We start from the raw sequence: 21,636 nt of genomic DNA on the forward strand, positions 1-21,636 counted from the left end.
GGTAAATATTGTTCGGAACATTTGTAGAAAATACCTTTGGTGTCTGTTACTGTCAATGGCAGTGAAAGAGAAAAAGTTAAATGACATAGTATAGTAAGGCTTATTTTCTTTAAAAAAAACGACATAGTATAGTAAGGCTTTTGACATAAAAACGACATAGTATAGTAAGGCTTTTGGCATAAAAACGACATAGTATAGTAAGGCTTTTGACTTAAAAACGACATAGTATAGTAAGGCTTTTGGCATAAAAACGACATAGTATAGTAAGGCTTTTAACATAAAAACGTCATAGTATAGTAAGGCTTTTGACTTAGAAACGACATAGTATAGTAAGGCTTTTGACATAAAAACGACATAATATATATAGTAAGGCTTTTGACTTAAAAACGACATAGTATAGTAAGGCATATTTCTTCAAATAAAGACATAGTACGGCTTTTTTTCCTAAAAATAAACGCAATTGCTAATGAATGAATGTTGAATTCAGAACAATTGCAGGGGGGCGCAAAAACTACAAAAGTGTGCTGTTTGAAGCCTAATCCCTTTTACCTTCTTAATTAGGAATCAAAAAGCAAAATGCTTTTTTTTGACCCACACATTAAGAATTATGTCTATTGTTTGTATGCATGTGTGCCGTGTGTGATTTAAAGGCAAAGCACTATTGTAAGAAATACGTGTTGGATGTGTCATATGTCACTAATGTAATAATTACTATATTTCTTTTTTATTGGTTTAGAACCCCCGGGATAAGTACATTTCCTTTCCCTTATTCTATGCAGTGAATGTAAACGACAAATGATTTGTCATCCAACGTACAGTTTCCGCTCTCAGTGTGGGCTCATAAGATCTCTCGCACACTCCAAAGGAAGCCAGCGAGAAAATGACCGCACGAAAGCGTAGGGATTAGTTTCTCAACACTTTATTTGTTTAGAAGCATGTGGATGCTGCAGGTGCATGTGGGGAAGCTGCGCTCCACCAAACAAGAGGCAGAGTAGCAAGTGGCCTCCTCCTGTGAATAGTGATGCCTCACGCTGATTCCAGTGCGAAAAGCAAGTGAACGTCGCCAGACAGCTGGCGTGGAGAGCTACGGTACGCAATGCTTAACATAGACGCACGACAGACTATCTGGCACGTTTAATGAGACGAAAACTGAGCCCCGATAGTACTTTTTCCTCTAGGTTTTGGCGTTTGGCCTTCATTCATGCTTAAGTTTCTTGATGAGTTGTTGTTGGTAAGAGGAACTCAGCTCTGTATAAAATAAAAATACTAATTCTATGAATTATTCACATCAATAATAATGACAGTAAAATAAAAGCTGTGCTAATAACTTCTACATTTGAGATAGTACCATTGAATCAATGTCCCAATGTCAGTCCCTGTTTGTCAATGTTTTCATTTACAGCTAAGTGGAGAAATGATATTCAATTAGGTAATTAAGTGTAATCCAGCTGCACACCAGTGGCCATCTCCCCGTGGACCGCTGCTTTTTAAGACCCTGCGTTAATTGCCACACAGGCATTTTCAGCCACAATCCAGCCGTTTCGCTCTCATTTACTTAAACGTTACTAAATGCCATATGGTTTTATGGAATAAAGCATGTAAATAGACACTTAGTATAAGAACGACATAGTATAGTAAGGCTTTTGACATAAAAACGACATAAAAACGAAGGCTTTTATTCGCCAAAAACGACATAGTATAGTAAGGCTTTTTGTTGACAAAAACGACATAGTATAGTAAGGCTTTTTATCGCCAAAAACGACATAGTATAGTAAGGCTTTTTATCGCAAAAAAACGACATAGTATAGCAAGGCTTTTTATCGCAACAAACGACATAGTATAGTAAGGCTTTTTTTCGCAAAAAAACGACATAGTATAGTAAGGCTTTTTATCACAAAAAAACGACATAGTCTAGTAAGGCTTTTTATCGCAAAAAAACGACATAGTATAGTAAGCTTTTTATCGCAAAAAAACGACATAGTATAGTAAGGCTTTTTATCGCAAAAAACGACATGGTATAGTAAGGCTTTTTATCGCAAAAAAACGACATAGTATAGTAAGGCTTTTTATCGCAAAAAAACAACATAGTATAGTAAGGCTTTTTATTGCAAAAAAACGACATAGTATAGTAAGGCTTTTTATCGCAAAAAACGACATAGTATAGTAAGGTTTTTTATCGCCAAAAACGACATAGTATAGTAAGGCTTTTTATCGCAAAAAAACGACATAGTATAGTAAGGCTTTTTATTGCAAAAAAACGACATAGTATAGTAAGGCTTTTTATCGCAAAAAAACAACATAGTATAGTAAGGCTTTTTATCGCAAAAAAACGACATAGTATAATAAGGCTTTTTATCGCAAAAAACGACATAGTATAGTTAGGCTTTTTATTGCAAAAAAACGACATAGTATAGTAAGGCTTTTTATCGCAAAAAACGACATAGTATAGTAAGGCTTTTTATCACAAAAAAACAACATAGTATAGTAAGGCTTTTTATCGCAAAAAAACGACATAGTATAGTAAGGCTTTTTATCGCAAAAAACGACATAGTATAGTAAGGCTTTTTATCGCAAAAAAACGACATAGTATAGTAAGGCTTTTTATCGCAAAAAAACGACATAGTATAGTAAGGCTTTTTATCGCAAAAAACGACATAGTATAGTAAGGCTTTTTATTGCAAAAAAACGACTTAGTATAGTAAGGCTTTTTATCGCCAAAAACGACATAGTATAGTAAGGCTTTTTATCGCCAAAAACGACATAGTATAGTAAGGCTTTTTATCGCAAAAAAACGACATACTATAGTAAGGCTTTTTATCGCCAAAAACGACATAGTATAGTAAGGCTTTTTATCGCAAAAAAACGACATAGTATAGTAAGGCTTTTTATCGCAAAAAAACGACATAGTATAGTAAGGCTTTTTATCGCAAAAAACGACATGGTATAGTAAGGCTTTTTATCGCAAAAAAAACGACATAGTATAGTAAGGCTTTTTATCGCAAAAAAACGACATAGTATAGTAAGGCTTTTTATCGCAAAAAAACGACATAGTATTATAAGGCTCTTTATATCGCAAAAAAACGACATAGTATAGTAAGGCTTTTTATCGCCAAAAACGACATAGTATAGTAAGGCTTTTTATCGCAAAAAAACGACATAGTATAATAAGGCTTTTTATCGCAAAAAACGACATAGTATAGTAAGGCTTTTTATTGCAAAAAAACGACATAGTATAGTAAGGCTTTTTATCGCAAAAAACGACATAGTATAGTAAGGCTTTTTATCACAAAAAAACAACATAGTATAGTAAGGCTTTTTATCGCAAAAAAACGACATAGTATAGTAAGGCTTTTTATCGCAAAAAACGACATAGTATAGTAAGGCTTTTTATCGCAAAAAAACGACATAGTATAGTAAGGCTTTTTATCGCAAAAAAACGACATAGTATAGTAAGGCTTTTTATCGCAAAAAAACGACATATTATAGTAAGGCTTTTTATTGCAAAAAAACGACTTAGTATAGTAAGGCTTTTTATTGCAAAAAAACGACTTAGTATAGTAAGGCTTTTTATCGCCAAAAACGACATAGTATAGTAAGGCTTTTTATCGCCAAAAACGACATAGTATAGTAAGGCTTTTTATCGCAAAAAAACGACATAGTATAGTAAGGCTTTTTATCGCAAAAAACCCGACATAGTATAGTAAGGCTTTTTATCGCAAAAAACGACATAGTATAGTAAGGCTTTTTATCGCAAAAAAACGACATAGTATAGTAAGGCTTTTTATCGCCAAAAACGACATAGTATAGTAAGGCTTTTTATCGCCAAAAACGACATAGTATAGTAAGGCTTTTTATCGCAAAAAAACGACATAGTATAGTAAGGCTTTTTATCGCAAAAAAAACGACATAGTATAGTAAGGCTTTTTATTGCAAAAAACGACATAGTATAGTAAGGCTTTTTATCGCAAAAAAACGACATAGTATAGTAAGGCTTTTTATCGCAAAAAACGACATAGTATAGTAAGGCTTTTTATCGCAAAAAACGACATAGTATAGTAAGGCTTTTTATCGCAAAAAACGACATAGTATAGTAAGGCTTTTTATCGCAAAAAAACGACATAGTATAGTAAGGCTTTTTATCGCAAAAAAACGACATACTATAATAAGGCTTTTTATTGCAAAAAAACGACATAGTATAGTAAGGCTTTTTATCGCAAAAAACGACATAGTATAGTAAGGCTTTTTATCGCCAAAAACGACATAGTATAGTTAGGCTTTTTATCGCAAAAAAACGACATAGTATAGTAAGGCTTTTTATCGCAAAAAAACGACATAGTATAGTAAGGCTTTTTATCGCCAAAAACGACATAGTATAGTAAGGCTTTTTATCGCAAAAAAACGACATAGTATAGTAAGGCTTTTTATCGCAAAAAAACGACATAGTATAGTAAGGCTTTTTATCGCAAAAAAACGACATAGTATAGTAAGGCTTTTTATCGCAAAAAAACGACATAGTATAGTAAGGCTTTTTTTTTGCAAAAAAACGACATAGTATAGTAAGGCTTTTTATCGCAAAAAAACGACAAAGTATAGTAAGGCTTTTTATCGCAAAAAAACGACATAGTATAGTAAGGCTTTTTATCGCAAAAAAACGACATAGTATAGTAAGGCTTTTTATCGCAAAAAAACAACATAGTATAATAAGGCTTTTTATCGCAAAAAAACGACATAGTATAGCAAGGCTTTTTATCGCAAAAAACGACATAGTATAGTAAGGCTTTTTATCGCAAAAAAACGACATAGTATAGTAAGGCTTTTTATCGCCAAAAACGACATAGTATAGTAAGGCTTTTTATCGCAAAAAAACGACATAGTATAGTAAGGCTTTTTATCACCAAAAAACGACATAGTATAGTAAGGCTTTTTATCACAAAAAAACAACATAGTATAGTAAGGCTTTTTATCGCAAAAAAACGACATAGTATAGTAAGGCTTTTTATCGCAAAAAAACAACATAGTATAGTAAGGCTTTTTATCGCAAAAAAACGACATAGTATAGTAAGGCTTTTTATCGCAAAAAAACGACATAGTATAGTAAGGCTTTTTATCGCAAAAAAAACGACATAGTATAGTAAGGCTTTTTATCGCAAAAAAACGACATAGTATAGTAAGGCTTTTTATCGCAAAAAAACGACATAGTATAATAAGGCTTTTTATCGCAAAAAAACGACATAGTATAGTAAGGCTTTTTATCGCAAAAAACGACATAGTATAGTAAGGCTTTTTATCGCAAAAAAACAACATAGTATAGTAAGGCTTTTTATCGCCAAAAACGACATAGTATAGTAAGGCTTTTTATCGCAAAAAAACGACATAGTATAGTAAGGCTTTTTATCGCCAAAAACGACATAGTATAGTAAGGCTTTTTATCGCAAAAAAACGACATAGTATAGTAAGGCTTTTTATCGCAAAAAAACGACATAGTATAGTAAGGCTTTTTATCGCCAAAAACGACATAGTATAGTAAGGCTTTTTATCGCAAAAAAACGACATAGTATAGTAAGGCTTTTTATCGCAAAAAAACGACATAGTATAGTAAGGCTTTTTATCGCAAAAAAACGACATAGTATAATAAGGCTTTTATCGCAAAAAAACGACATAGTATAGTAAGGCTTTTTATCGCAAAAAACGACATAGTATAGTAAGGCTTTTTATCGCAAAAAAACGACATAGTATAGTAAGGCTTTTTATCGCCAAAAACGACATAGTATAGTAAGGCTTTTTATCGCAAAAAAACGACATAGTATAGTAAGGCTTTTTATCGCAACAAAACGACATAGTATAGTAAGGCTTTTTATCACAAAAAAACGACATAGTATAGTAAGGCTTTTTATTGCAAAAAAACGACATAGTATAGTAATGCTTTTTATCGCAAAAAACGACATAGTATAATAAGGCTTTTTATCGCAAAAAACGACATAGTATAGTAAGGCTTTTTATCGCAAAAAACGACATAGTATAGTAAGGCTTTTTATCGCAAAAAAACGACATAGTATAGTAAGGCTTTTTATCGCAAAAAAACGACATAGTATAGTAAGGCTTTTTATTGCAAAAAAACGACATAGTATAGTAAGGCTTTTTATCGCAAAAAAACGACATAGTATAGTAAGGCTTTTTATCGCAAAAAACGACATAGTATAGTAAGGCTTTTTATTGCAAAAAAACGACATAGTATAGTAAGGCTTTTTATCGCAAAAAAACGACATAGTATAGTAAGGCTTTTTATCGCAAAAAACGACATAGTATAGTAAGGCTTTTTATCGCAAAAAACGACATAGTATAGTAAGGCTTTTTATCGCAAAAAACGACATAGTATAGAAAGGCTTTTTATCGCAAAAAAACGACATAGTATAGTAAGGCTTTTTATCGCAAAAAAACGACATAGTATAGTAAGGCTTTTTATCGCAAAAAAACGACATAGTATAGTAAGGCTTTTTATTGCAAAAAAACGACATAGTATAGTAAGGCTTTTTATCGCAAAAAACGACATAGTATAGTAAGGCTTTTTATCGCAAAAAAACAACATAGTATAGTAAGGCTTTTTATCGCAAAAAAACGACATAGTATAGTAAGGCTTTTTATCGCAAAAAACGACATAGTATAGTAAGGCTTTTTATCGCAAAAAACGACATAGTATAGTAAGGCTTTTTATCGCAAAAAAACGACATAGTATAGTAAGGCTTTTTATCGCAAAAAAACGACATAGTATAGTAAGGCTTTTTATCGCCAAAAACGACATAGTATAGTAAGGCTTTTTATCGCAAAAAAACGACATAGTATAGTAAGGCTTTTTATCGCAAAAAAACGACATAGTATAGTAAAGCTTTTTATCGCAAAAAAACAACATAGTATAGTAAGGCTTTTTATCGCAAAAAAACGACATAGTATAGTAAGGCTTTTTATCGCAAAAAACGACATAGTATAGTAAGGCTTTTTATCGCAAAAAAACGACATAGTATAGTAAGGCTTTTTATCGCAAAAAAACGACATAGTATAGTAAGGCTTTTTATTGCAAAAAAACGACATAGTATAGTAAGGCTTTTTATCGCAAAAAAACGACATAGTATAGTATGGCTTTTTATTGCAAAAAAACGACATAGTATAGTAAGGCTTTTTATCGCAAAAAAACGACATAGTATAGTAAGGCTTTTTATCGCAAAAAAAACGACATAGTATAGTAAGGCTTTTTATCGCAAAAACGACATAGTATAGTAAGGCTTTTCTCGTCAAAAACGACATAGTATAGTAAGGCTCTTCTCGTCAAAAACGACCAAAAACGACATAGTATAGTAAGGCTTTTCTCGTCAAAAACGACCAAAAACGACATAGTATAGTAAGGCTTTTGACAAAAAACGACATAGTATAGTAAGGCTTTTGACATAAAAACGACATAGTATAGTAAGGCTTTTGACATAAAAACGACATAGTATAGTAAGGCTTTTGACTTAAAATGACATAGTATAGTAAGGCTTTTGACATAAAAACGACATAGTATAGTAAGGCTTTTGACTTAAAAACGACATAGTATAGTAAGGCTTTTGACTTAAAAACGACATAGTATAGTAAGGCTTTTGACTTAAAATGACATAGTATAGTAAGTCTTTTGACATAAAAACGACATAGTATAGTAAGGCTTTTGACTTAAAAACGACATAGTATAGTAAGGCTTTTGACATAAAAACGACATAGTATAGTAAGCCTTTTGACTTAAAAACGACATATTTTAGTAAGGCTTTTGACTTAAAAACGACATAGTATAGTAAGGCTTTTGACATAAAAAACGACATAGTATAGTAAGGCTTATGACTTAAAAACGACATAGTATAGTAAGGCTTTTCTTAAAAAAACGACATCGTATAGTAAGGCTTTTCTTAAAAAAACGACATAGTATAGTAAGGCTTTTCTTAAAAAAACGACATAGTATAGTAAGGCTTTTGAATAAATAAATGACAGAAAGATGGAAGCAAAAAAAAAAAAAACAGGAGCAAGACAATGATGATGTCTGCTGTTTTACAGCCTTACAAAAGGATTCTATAAATAACTTCAAAGATGCATCCTGTGTAGAGCAATCAAAAAAGTCCACCTATGCACACTGTCACTAAACAACAGGTTGGTGGTCCAGTGGCTAAGTCATCAGTCTTCCACTTCTGTGGTCCTGGGTTCAAATCCCAATGCCTGCAAATATTTGCCAAATTTTAATTAGGTATGTGAAAGAGGTAAAACTAAAGTACTACTGCTTACTTTCACATGGTGGTGGCCCAGTGGTTAAGTCATCAGTCTTTCACCTCTGTGGTCCTGGGTTCAAATCCCGCTACCTGCAAAAATTTTCCAAATATTAATCAGGTAAGTGAAAGAGGTAAAACTATAAATACTACTACTTACTTTCACATGCTGGTGGCCCAGTGGTTAAGTCATCAGTCTTTCACCTCTGTGGTCCTGGGTTCAAATCCCGCTGCCTGCAAAAATTTTCCAAATATTAATCAGGTAAGTGAAAGAGGTAAAACTACAAGTACAACTACTTACATTCACATGGTGGTGGCCCAGTGGTTAAGTCATCAGTCTTTCACCTCTGTGGTCCTGGGTTCAAATCCCGCTACCTGCAAAAATTTTCCAAATATTAATCAGGTAAGTGAAAGAGGTAAAACTATAAGTACTACTACTTACTTTCACATGGTGGTGGCCCAGTGGTTAAGTCATCAGTCTTTCACCTCTGTGGTCCTGGGTTCAAACCCCAGTGCCTGCTAAAAATTTCCAAATATTATTCAGGTAAGTGAGAGAGGTAAAACTATAAGTACTACTACTTACTCCCACTGGGTGGTGGCCCAGTGGTTAAGTCATCAGTCTTCCACCTATGGGGTCCTGGGTTCAAATCCAAGTGCAGGCAAAGATTTTCCCAATATTATTCAGTTAAAAGAATAAGTACTACTGCCTAAGTGTTTAAATGTATAAGTCTTCAGTAGTGGATGAAGCATTTTGTGAAAAAAATGACTAAGTGTTTCACCCCATTTCCTTGGATAAAACGTTTCAACACCCATGTATAAGTGGGGCACGAGTTGGTGTAGTGGGTTGCACACTCGCCTTTGCACCGAGAGAACGTGAGTTCGCTTCCCGGTGTCGGCGGTACACTGACCAAGCAAGCGGTCGAGGGTCGGCCGAAGGCCGACCCGAGAACGCCTTTCGCACATACAGGTCCATCAAGTGTCTTCCGAACTGCCGAAGGCAGTTCGGAATATAACCTTTTGCTGAAAAGTATGACTAAGTGTTTAATATAAATTAAAAAGTTTTTTCTTTTTTTTTTCCCTTCTTCTTATTCCATTGACCAATTCTTTTTCCCAAGTATTTTCAGCCAAACGACGGCAGCGGGAATCGAACCCAGGTCTCCCAGATGGGAGTCCAGTGCACTAACCTCTGCGCCACCAAGTGACTACAATTTCCTCTGTCTTCTATTGAAGATCTAGACAACAAGGGCACAGAAACATGTAAGTGAAAATGTGTCCCGACCGGGATTTGAACCCAGGCCACCCAGGCGATAGACATGTGAGCTAACCACTGCGTCACACTGTCCACACCTATGGAAAATGAACGAACAACAATTTATTTTGGAAAACTGCCTTACTATACTATGTCGATTTTTAAGAAAAAAAAGTCTTACCTATACTATGTCGTCGCTGGGCGAAAACTTAGTAGATCTCGTGTTATTAGTGGGAAGCTCTCGCTGAAGCATTAATTTGAAGGCAGTTACGACGGGACACGAACAACGGGGGGCGCCGGCGTCCATTATCACTCCCGCTTTCAACAGGTCTCACATTTGGTAAACTGCAAATTGACAAAACTTGCAAGGGCAAATGTTCCACACTCTTTGATCTGCTACCATATGGTGCAGGTGAAGTTGGGAGGTGTTCTCCTAAGAGAGTTAAATAGAAACACACAAAGGATAAACAACATTAAAAGAAAATGGGGCAAGAATGCGGAAACAAATCCACAAAATTGTGCAACAATTTCAAGTTATTTGTTGAAAAGGTCATTTTTCTTCGTCAATATATTCATTTTTAAGAGTTAACTCATTACCATGATCATTCAATCTCCACCAACCACCTCCTCAAGCAAACAACAAACAAAGACAGTATAGTAAGGCTTTTTATCGCCAAAAACGACATAGTATAGTAAGACTTTTTATCGCCAAAAACGACATAGTATAGTAAGGCTTTTTATCGCCAAAAACGACATAGTATAGTATGGCTTTTTATCGACAAAAACGACATAGTATTATACTATGTCGTTTTTGGCGATAAAAAGCCATACTATACTATGTCGTTTTTGGCGATAAAAAGCCTTACTATACTATGTTGTTTTTGGCGAAAAAAAGCCTTACTATACTGTATAGTAAGGCTTTTTTGCGCCAAAAAAATGACAGTATAGTATGGCTTTTTATCGCCAAAAACAACATAGTATAGTTTGGCTTTTTATCGCCAAAAACGACATAGTATAGTAAGGCTTTTATTCGCGCAAAAAACGACATAGTATAGTAAGGGTTTTATTCGCCAAAAACGACATAGTATAGTAAGGCTTTTTATCGCCAAAAATGACATAGTATAGTAAGGCTTTTATTCGCCAAAAACGACATAGTATCATACTATGTCGTTTTTGTCGATAAAAAGCCATACTATACTATGTCGTTTTTGGCGATAAAAAGCCTTACTATACTATGTCGTTTTTGGCGAAAAAAAGCCTTACTATACTGTATAGTAAGGCTTTTTTGCGCCAAAAATTACATAGTATAGTAAGGCTTTTTATCGCCAAAAAAACGACATAGTATAGTATGGCTTTTTATCGCCAAAAACGACATAGTATAGTTTGGCTTTTTATCGCCAAAAACGACATAGTATAGTAAGGCTTTTATTCGCGCAAAAAACGACATAGTATAGTAAGGCTTTTATTCGCCAAAAACGACATAGTATAGTAAGGCTTTTTATCGCCAAAAATGACATAGTATAGTAAGGCTTTTTATCGCCAAAAACGACATAGTATAGTAAGGCTTTTTATCGCCCAAAACAACATAGTATAGTAAGGCTTTTATTCGCCAAAAACGACATAGCAAACAAGCAAACAACAAACAACCAATCATGTAACACTCATAGTTTAAAAAAGAGGAAACATTGGATTTAAAATAAAACACAGGAAGCGGTCTTAACCACGACTCCTCCTAGTAACTGTCTTTTCTTTTGGAGCCCAATTATCATTGGTTAACGAGATTAATTACCCTGAATTCTCTTTCTGTTCTTTCCTCCTCAGAGCAAATGGGCAATAAATCCTACTCATGCGGATGGGCCTTCGATTAGCATAACAAGTTAGAGAATCACTAAAGTGCCTCTAGAGAAAATGGTGGCCCTGCATACAGGATGTAGGGTGGGCTTTAGGAGGGCTATTTAAAAAGAATAAAATAGGGAAAGGCAAAAGAAATGTCTACTTGGTGTGTCGTGTGGTCTACACAGCGGAAACAATAAGCGTATAGAGCACCAACTGTTATAACTGTTATTGTTTTATCATTCGCTGATTACATTTAGTTTTATTTTTACATATTTTTGTGCTGGCATATGATCAGAAAATGTAAAGGAAAGTATTAAATGACTTGACGAAAAGACTGATATATTTTTTAGGGTCACCATTTAACAATCAGTTTCATTATGAATAGCAAATAGGATTGAAATTGAATTAAAGTTAACAAAAGGGCTGCCGGCAAAGACAATGTGAATGTGGTCTTTCTCACACTTGTCATCTGCTACGAAGAAAAGACGCCAGCGCGTCTTTTTGCAGTTTCTCCGCTAAAGCCCAACAAGTTTGCCCAAGCGAACAGATGGGCTGGCTAATTAGCCGCGCTCGGCCTGGACGCTGTTTCACAAAGAGGAAACAGACCTTCCATAGCTTGACACATTTTATTAACATATCATACCTGCGAGCAGGGGTGTCCAAACTTTTTTCTCCGGGGGACCCTGGAAGAAAAAGCAAAGGCTGCAATGACCAACTTTCAAATATATATCCAAGTTTATTTCTATAAAACAACAAAAATAATTCGCCTAATTTATTTCAACATTGTGTCAGACCTTGACCCTCAAATTTAACTGACTGGTTTACTTTTATAAGCAGAGAAGTACTAATAAATACATTTTAATTTGCTTCTACATCAATACAAACATGGCAGAAGGCTGTAGTTGATCATAGTTTGGACATTTCTGCATAACATTTCAACATAGTTTGAAAAAAAATGGTTTGTGCACCCCCAAACAGATTGCACCCCGGGCAGTAACCCACATTGCCCATAGCAAAAACCAGCCCTGTGCTTGAAAATACCTACGCCACTATGTTCACAACCAATCTAGTCACAGCTGCTACCCTTAAGAATCAACCTTCTACCACCAAGTATGTCAATTTGCCCAATTAGCTTAGTGTGCAACATAGACGCAAATCTCATTGATTCTATTTGTTGCGTCTCGAAGCCGTGATGCTGTCATGGCCTCCTGCGGGGACCACTTGGAGGTGGCGGCCACACGGCCGCACCCACCCACCAGACGCACGACACAACATGGACGACTGCGATTGAGTTTCTAAAAGGGAAGGGGGAAAAAATGCCATCATCATATCAGCACCCTGCGTCTTGCTTGGCCCGAAGATCCAGCGGGCGCTCATTGCCATGGTGATCTCTGTTAAGAGGCTTAACCCATGCTGATGGTTGCTGAGGGACACTCCCATCGCCATGGTGATGGCAAGTGGGAGGATACTTGCATCGCCATGGTGACCATGGCAGCTCTTGGGCACGACAACCTATAAAATGACGGATAGATGCCAAGGACATGTCAGGAATGACGCAACACATTCTATTTTTTGTAATTATTATTTTAAATTATAAGTATCTTTGGTGGGTTTTGGCAGGAGGACACACTCAATTGGTTTCCAGCCAATTGCAGGGTAGGAGGAGACAAACAATCACATCTAGGGACAATATAGCGTACAATTAGTCTAGCACACATGTTTAAGAAAACTGGGGAACCCGGTAAAAACCCACCCAAGCCTAGAGACAACATGCAAACTCCACACAAGAAGGTCAGAACCCACTGGGGATTGAACCTTGGTTCTCAGATACTGTGAGGCAGACCTGCTAACCATTCCTGACTGGGCTTTCCATTTTCATCCTATTTTCCATTCAATTTCACTTATTTCTAATAGATTTAAACTCAAAACAATGCAATATCACCATTTTTCCATCATTTATCCAAGCTCATTATCATAGAATGACACTATGACAAACCACAGAGCTGTGGTCACCAGCGCCCCCATCAACAGAGTCAACAAGTCACGGGTAGTGTGAAACCACCCGTCGACATAAATCGAAGAAGAAGAAAAAATATTAAGAAAAAAGGTATGAGTGGAAATATTCCATGGAAAAAAAGAAAGAGAAGAACGGGCTATAAAAGAAGGGACAAACCGCTGTTTGACAAATATTGTGAGACGTGCTCGGAGGCTTTGCGAGTGTTTTCTTTGCTGACATCAACATAAATTTTCCTGGCCGCGGCTCTCCTTGCCCAGCGTGGGCTCGGCACTGGGAAACCAGAGAGGAAATTCTCTGAGCCGCCAGGGAGCCGAATCAAAGAGCCGGAGCTGGGAGACCTCTGGCACACTGAACTCGGACGTGACCCTCCCGACGATCCACCGTCTCACTAACAAACACGCGTTCAAACGGCCTAGATCAATTCCCGCTTCAACTACACATTCTGGACCAGTTCCTTAGCATGTTTCCTACTCAAGCACCTTCCCTGCAATTCCTTCCTCAGTTCACCATAGTAACCTTGATGGAAATCTAGGAAAATGACAGTATTAAGTGGAAAATTAATTTTGACAACTAAAACTGGTTCTCACAAAGTCAAAAATTCACTTTCAGATCTTTTTGTCGTTCATTTTTGGTACCGCTTATTCTCCAAAGAGTCACAGGGGGTCTTAGGGGAGCCTATCCAATTTAACTATGGGTGGGGGACACCATCAATTGGTTGGTTGCCAGCCAATCACAGGGAACAAAAAGACCAGTTACACTCAAAGCTATGAACAATTTTGGTGATGTGGGAAAAAAACAGAGCACCCCAAAAAAAAAAACCACGCAAGCCCACAGGGAACATGCAAACTCCACACAAAAAGGTGGAAACCCACCGGGAATTTAACCCTCCATCTCAGAATTGTACGATGAACTTGCTAACCACATTACAAATGGGTGTCCCCACTTAAGCCCATTTCAATTGTGAACAAAGTTCATCCAAAAATCGACAAATCCTCATTAAAACTACCCAAAACACAGTCAACTCGGCATGATGATGATGATGTAATTAGCGGCGATACCCTTCAAATCTCGCACTGCCAGGAAGTACGGTTAAAAACCCCATTTCCTTCCATCCTCCTGCTTCTAGCAGAACACCGTCCGACAATGTAAGTCTTTTCCGCCCCGGCTCTTTCTAAAAGAAGCGCTACGCCAACAATGGCCACCACGGGGACGAGGAGTGTCCTTCCACATCATTGCACAACGTGCACGCCGGATGGATGTAGTCTCATCCTAAATGAAGTTGACGGACAAAAAGCCGCTTGGACCACAAAAAGTGTCTGTCATACTCACAGTCCGTTTCTGATGAGGCACAGGGCGATGGACAGAATGCAGCTGGCCGCTTGTGAATAGAGGGATGCTCTTCCCTTTGACCTTTGCATGTCTGTGCAGTGGAGTAAGAGGTTGGAAAAGGGGGTGCTATAGGGCATGGACAATCAACTTTCACATGTCAACACAAAAAAACGGAGTAAGGGAGGTGCTCAAGCGTTGCACCTTCAAGTTTTGAACATCTATGCCATCTGTTTGGAGGATCGGAATTGGGTTAAAAAAATGGGTGTTAACTTAATGCTTGCCATTGGCAGGGACAGGCGTCCAATCTATTTTCAATGAAAGGCCGAAAAGTGAACGTTCTATCAACTTGTTCAACGGAATGTTTTTTTAAATTGTTAACATTGCCGACGATAAGTGTCCAATTACTTTTGATCACAGTCAAGTTGGAGGTCTAACAATGTCAATACCGTTGAAACATGATCATTTAATTCCAGTTTAACCAGTTGAAATATACTTTATGTTCAGAACTGTCAATGGCCGTATATGACAAGAAAAAAAACTCACTTGAAGGAATATGGCAATTTATATTCATATTTACACTACTCAAACTAAAAGGCTGAATTTAAGCTACTACTGGGCATATTCAATTATATTTTTGCACTGTAAAACATGAGTGAATGAATATTGAAAGTCTACTGTACTTTTATAGGATCCTTCCAGGTTGTAGTCTTGAACTGTGGGTAACAAAGATAGAACAACAGGGTTATACTTCAAATCTTAATCTCTCCTTGTCTTGTGATATCATATTTTACATAGCCGAAAAATGGAAAAAAATTGCTTTAATATCTCCATCAATATGATAGGCAGAACTCCCGACTGTTAGACCACACTGTGCCTCCATTCTGATCTTTGTCTTACTTTATCAGTAAACACTTGTTCTTGGCTCCCATCAAGGAGGCGAGGGCAGAGTGACTAGAAGACTCCAAATAATGCAATTAAACACTGACCGCAGGGTTCAGTGCTGCTTATCAATACACCCGGCAGGGGGCCCGGGAAAGGCTCGAACCGGAGCGCCGGCCAGCCACTGCGAGGAGGCCAAGCGTTTTATTAGAGCGTCTCTCAAAAACCCACTTTGCTGGAAATTAGACTCTCAATGTCCGTGCTTAAAGGGTGAAAACAATGGAGAAGGCTAATTGTTAAATTCTGGTTTCCATGTTTGCTCACAAATGCGACAAGGATGGGTAAGAACACGTAAGCTAGAATGAGTGGAATTTCATTGGACTGCCTTAAGTGCAACTAAATAATTACATTGATACTTTTATGAAGGATTTAGTTCTAAGATGAAGGGTCCAATCAAGTTTTTAGATTTTTTTCAGGATTGTGTGGGTTTTCTCTTGGTTTTTGTCCCACATCCCCCCAAAAAATAGATGTCCAATCCTTGATTTCCCTAAAAAAATAGATGTCCAATCTTTATTAACCATTTTTAACCAACCTGTTATATTCTTCTATTACAGACGAAAAGTTCAATGAAGTTTTAATGGATTTAAAGAGGACGAAGAGCCAAAGTGACCTAATCAAATAGCCTTAAATGGAGATTTTTAAGGACTTTTTTCAAGGTAAAGTGCATTTTATTTGTAAATAAATTGTTTTAAAGTTCGATTTTTATGGTGGAGTATAAGAAGGCAATTTGGGTGTTAAAGTAAACCTATTTTTTTTTAAACCAGGCATGTTTCAGAGACACTTTGCTCGGTTCCGCCTGGTTCCACTCAAAGGGAGCGCAAGCATGTTTAACACACTGAAGCATATGCTAATTAAAATCCACACAGCGCTGCCCAATCAATATGCTTAATTAGTTTGTCCATACATCACCACTGTTTTTGCCATTTAAATGAGCCTTTACATTTTAAACCTTTTCCAGAATAGATGATATTCTTGGCATACAATAAATGCAAATTCGGACTTCCTTTTGGCCGGTCAGTGTCAAGATGGATTTCACAATGAATACGTAGTGACTTCTTGGAAGAGGATGCTGATCATCCAGGAGGTGAGTGTGAATGACATACATTTCACCTGTGATTAATGTTAATGTAGTTTTGGAGCTCGCCATGCATGTCTGACTGTTCTCTGCTCTAATTAATTCTCTCTGAGAATTGGAAACACGGGAATAGCGCTTTCCTCCAGGGCTGGCAATAATCAGATGAAGCAAATCCCCCCCCACACATATCCCACCCACTCCTCCAATATATTCTTGCACTCACTGAAGCAGGAATCCTAGTTTTTTTTTTTCAAATTAAAGGCTGCATTTATCGAAAACTAGTTTGCAAAGATTCAAATATCATTCAGGGACAAAAAAAGTAGCAATTTTTGCAAGCAAACCAGATTTGACAAGAAAAAAAACTACAAAAACATGATTAAATTTTTTTAGACCCTATTTTACAATCTCTCCAAAGACCCTGACATAGTTACCCTAAATCGCCTGTTCAAAAATAGTGTCTTTTAATAAGAAAATTATTGAATTTATTGATTTTAAAAAATATATTTGGGCCTCAGACAAAAGGTGTCAGGGTCCAGATAGGGACCGCAAACCGCCAGTTTCGGATCCCCGCTCTAGCTGAACAAAACAACCCCTGAAATTTCTCTTGTGATGTGTCCATATTTTTGAAATGTCATTAAATATTAGCATATGCGCTATTTTATGTTTGTAAAAGACATTTATTCTGCCTCCAGCCAGGCTGACTTTGCTGTAAGCAGCCCTGCAGCATTTCTACGCCCTTCTACTTGAACGTGACCCTCCAAAGACTTCTTGTTCACACACGTGCAAATCATACAAACACACTTAAGGCTGAAAATGTAAATTTGGAAGAGAAATATAACTCACTTGGTGGAGAGTGACTCTCTGCTCGTTGTTTTCGAAAGCTGCAAAAAATAACAGAAACATCTTTTAAATAATCTTTTTGTTTGTTTCATTTTTCAGATCTTTCTTCCAACATATTTACCTGTCCCAAATATAGCATTTCCATATGACAGAGCTGAGGAAATTCATTCATTCATTCATCTTCCATGCATCCTCGGAAGGGTTGCGGGGGTGCCGGAGCCTATCCAAGCTGACTTTGGACAAAACTGAAAAAAACAAGCAAGCAAAAAAGCACACAAAAACGAATTAGAGTTATTGAAGATGAATAAAAAGGTAAGTGCACATTATATAATGGCCACCTGGGAAAGACGACTCTGATGGATCATGTTTTCATGGATTCCCTGCAAAGTTTCAGGACGATTTGAAGGAACACCTGCACACAAAAACACACATATACACACACGATGTAAATGTAAACACAAACAATAGACCTGCTGAGCAGAGTTTGCTCCTATCAGCTGCTTTTGACCACACAGGCCTCCATGATTCTGAAGCATATTCTTCAGGAAGAACAAATAGGGGGTTGGGATTAGGAGGCTTTGTTGGACTAAGGTGGGGGGTTGCCTTCCGACAAATTAAAACCCAATCAATGTGAATCTCTCTGCGCAAGGGAAACCCCATTTTTTTTAAAACACACAGTCACCCCCTCCTTCCTCTCATTCTCATCACTGAATGGACACACTTCTTTTTGGAGGGCTCTAAATACTAGTTTGTTTTAATGTAGAAAAGAATGTAATACAATGGCCAATGTTATCCAATGGTGGAGACAATTACCTGACCCGAATCCAATCGAGCATGCGTTTCACTTGCTAAAAACAAAAGGGAAAATGTCCCCTGTGGAGAATTAGGAGTTGTCTGAATGGTCTAGATTTAGTGGTAATAGTATTCATGGAATTTCACTTTTAGTTTAGCACAAAACTTTATCAGATGATTAAAAACCAAGAACAAAAATGTTAAAATCACAATAGTAAAATGTAAAAAAAATGGGCTATTCTGCTAACATAACCATTTTTTTCAGATAACTATAAAAAACAAGAGGCTGTTATTGTTCTAATAGAGGAAAAAAATCATATATATATAAGTAACACTTCAGTATTAGTTGTAGGCCAGACAAACAATGAAAAGATATGACTTATAGTCAGCAAAATACGCTATGTATTATTTAAAATAAGACAGCAAAGGGCATGCATATACTACAAAAGCAAGGAAGGAAAGGGATGTCACATGCATATTTTTTCCTGGCTGCAGGATAGAACACAGACTTTTAAGTCCTATACACACACTTTGGTCAGAAAAGGATACAAAGGTGTGAGTGAGGGGCCCTAGAGACAGTTTCTTCTTAGTATCAGCAGGGGGAGCAGTTCAACTGTGGTTATAAATGGACAAAAGTTCAACTCACTGGGTCAGGACATATGTATTTGTTTGTGGAAGTACAGCAAAGGGACGGGTCTTTTTATTCCCTTCCTTTTAACCTCATCTTCTTTCCATTACCTATTTTCTTTTTAAGTAGGAGCTTGTGGTATAATCATCATTTTTTTGTATCTTTCCTGTAACTTGATGAAGGTCAAAGGCTGCAGGAAGAATGGCGACTGACACCAACACACGCAGCTTCCATCAATCTCCTCTTTCACTTTTACCATCATTCTCTTCCCCGCTGAACAGATCAGAGTCATTTGCCATTAGCCCCGTGTGTCCGCCCACGAGTTGTGCCACATCTCCTCCTGCCAAAATGACCTTGGCTTGGTCGCTGGCACCATTAATTCCGACTCTTCCCATCTCAAAGCCACCATCTCTCAAAAACTCATCTCCCACGGATGGGCCGGTGCCCTTTCGGTGGAGCCCATTGAAGGTGACACCTCGTGTGGCGATAATGGAGGCTTTAACTTCTCCAGACGGCCCAATCGGCGCCCATTACTTGGCGAAAGTAGAAGTAAAAATCGGAAAAATCTCTTTACACACTAGGAAATATGATTTTTTAAACATTTTTTTCAGCTCTATGTTTAACACCACATACAAGATGTCAATGGAATAATGAAAACATCCCTCCTCGCTTTGCTTTCTCCAATTTCCACGCACCTTTTTCCTCCCCCCTTACATTGGCCAGGGCTTCTTTCCATAATAAAAGGAACCTGTGGAACTAATCCTCGCAAATCTCCTGCGCTTTCTGCGCCGTACCTCGAGGCTACACAGCAGTACTTAAAATCCGTCATTTGCATACCTAAACTGCACTAACTGTGAATAAACCCTTTTAGCTGCTAATGTAATAACATCTCCATTTCAGGGGAGGGGGGAAGTGAGGGGGTCCAGCCTTCAGAAACAAACTCTGCCTCCTCCCAAGTACAATTGGGCCTGCGTGCATAGAGATGCTTATCAGGCCACATCTAAAGTGAGGGTAAACTGCGATCTGGAAGTGAAGCCCTGATGACAAGCCGATAAGGCGACACACACACACTCAAACACATAGCAAATGCATGCTCGTTAGCGGGTAAACAAACGGCCGATTTCCGTTAAAATGATGCAGAACATGACTTTCGTTGAGATGTGAGAGATTTGAGATTTCGCTTGACTCATGTTGGTATTGCTGATACAATTTGTACTGGTGCTAATGAAGATAATGTTGCTAAGCGGAGACCTTGTTTCATGGAGGCAGCATTACAAATTAAGGGGATTAACGTAGGTCAGTTTTTTTGTTAGTGTTACTCTAACCGGTTGTTAATTGTGACGTTACCATATTTTCTGGATGATAGGTCGCATTTGTTTTAATGGTTTGGCTTGCCAAGTGTGACTAATATATGTTTAATCAAGCTATGTACTAGTATTACTGCAAAGTAAAATATGCATGGAAATATACTATAATTGCTGACTCATAAAATGCAGTAAAAGTAACTTAACTGGAATACTACTAGTTAATATTGTTTCTACATCTGATGTCAAACATACGGCTTGCGTGCCGGAAGCGGTCTGCTGGGTGACTAATGTTTTTTTTAAGGTAAAGTGAGACTTATTTTGACACATGCCCATGGCTTTTATGTATGTTTTTTCTTGGTTTCTGATCAAATAAAAAGTATATATAAAATATATATAAATGCACTTGTATAATGCTTTTCCACCATATGCTCATTTTAACTACAGATAAATCTGGTTGGATCTGGTATTGGTACCTAATGCTAAAAGTAGCACTACAATTTGCCTTTTTTGTGGTCATGCCTGCTTTTAAAAGAATTAAACTGGCAGATTTAGTTCACTTTGCAAGACAAGATTGGGGCATTTGCTTCGGGATCATCAAGTTGGAAGCGATTCTTTTAACAAAGAAGCGGCAGAAACTGTATTTTATCTCCTTACAGAACAAAATTTTCCTGTCTTTTAACGACAAGTCCAAAGGTGGCAGAAAAAAGACATTTCCAAGATGAAAAAAATAAGGCCTGAAGCAATTTTTTTTTTAAATTTGGAGGATCTAATTGGCTACCGGGGTACCAGTCACCTGGCAGAACCTCAACACGTTTCATGTCCAACTCATTTACATTAGCAACATGAAAACAAGCGCACTTCACCACAAAAGCATAGAAACGAAAGACGTAGAACACATCACAAGGTCTCATCTGTGAAAGATGACATGCGGTATCACATTAATTGTCCAATTACATGAAATAAAACCTTCCGCTTCTCCACCACAAACGTTAGGCTGTGACACGGTGAAGATAACAGAGTTACAACAGACACACCACTCCCTGCAAAAACGTGAATAATATTAACTTCCATTTTTTTAAACAAGCTATGTACCAGTGGAACTGCAAAGTAAAATATGCCTGCAAATATACTATAACTGCTGACTCATAAAATGCACTAAAAGTAACCAAACTGCCAGTTATTATTGTTTCAACAGCTAAGATGTCAAACATGCGGCTTGCGGGCTGGAAGCAGTCCGCTGGGGGATTTTGCAGGTCATAATATTTATTACTCTGACAGACCGGCACCAAGTGGCTCGTGGACCGGTATCGGTCCACGGACCAGTAGTTGGGAACCACTAGTA

At 37.2% G+C, this 21,636-nt stretch overlaps 1 protein-coding gene and 1 long non-coding RNA gene across 3 annotated transcripts in view; one reads left to right on the forward strand and one right to left on the reverse strand.

Annotated features, from left to right (window-relative positions):
* The window catches only part of tmtc4 (transmembrane O-mannosyltransferase targeting cadherins 4), a 63,480-nt gene extending 44,656 nt beyond the window's left edge, over positions 1–18,824 (forward strand). Inside the window, exons 23-26 of the mRNA XM_077728007.1 lie at positions 9,398–9,539; positions 16,207–16,308; positions 16,417–16,736; positions 17,667–18,824. The gene's annotated coding sequence lies outside the window, so the exon portion shown is untranslated. The remainder of the gene's footprint in view (positions 1–9,397; positions 9,540–16,206; positions 16,309–16,416; positions 16,737–17,666) is intronic.
* LOC144204194 (uncharacterized) lies at positions 7,564–14,985 on the reverse strand. 2 transcript variants are annotated; one of them, XR_013327846.1, is made up of 9 exons: positions 14,714–14,985; positions 12,011–12,050; positions 9,713–9,964; positions 9,467–9,514; positions 8,725–8,801; positions 8,584–8,657; positions 8,443–8,516; positions 8,302–8,375; positions 7,564–8,235 (listed from the first exon to the last, which is right to left on the reverse strand). It is a non-coding gene; the product is annotated as an uncharacterized LOC144204194 (long non-coding RNA). The 2 variants fall into 2 exon arrangements; XR_013327845.1 differs by having other exon boundaries at positions 8,725–9,629.
* Positions 18,825–21,636: the final 2,812 nt, after the last annotated feature.

This window comes from Stigmatopora nigra, chromosome 11, assembly GCF_051989575.1.
Source record: "Stigmatopora nigra isolate UIUO_SnigA chromosome 11, RoL_Snig_1.1, whole genome shotgun sequence".
NCBI lineage: Eukaryota > Metazoa > Chordata > Actinopteri > Syngnathiformes > Syngnathidae > Stigmatopora > Stigmatopora nigra.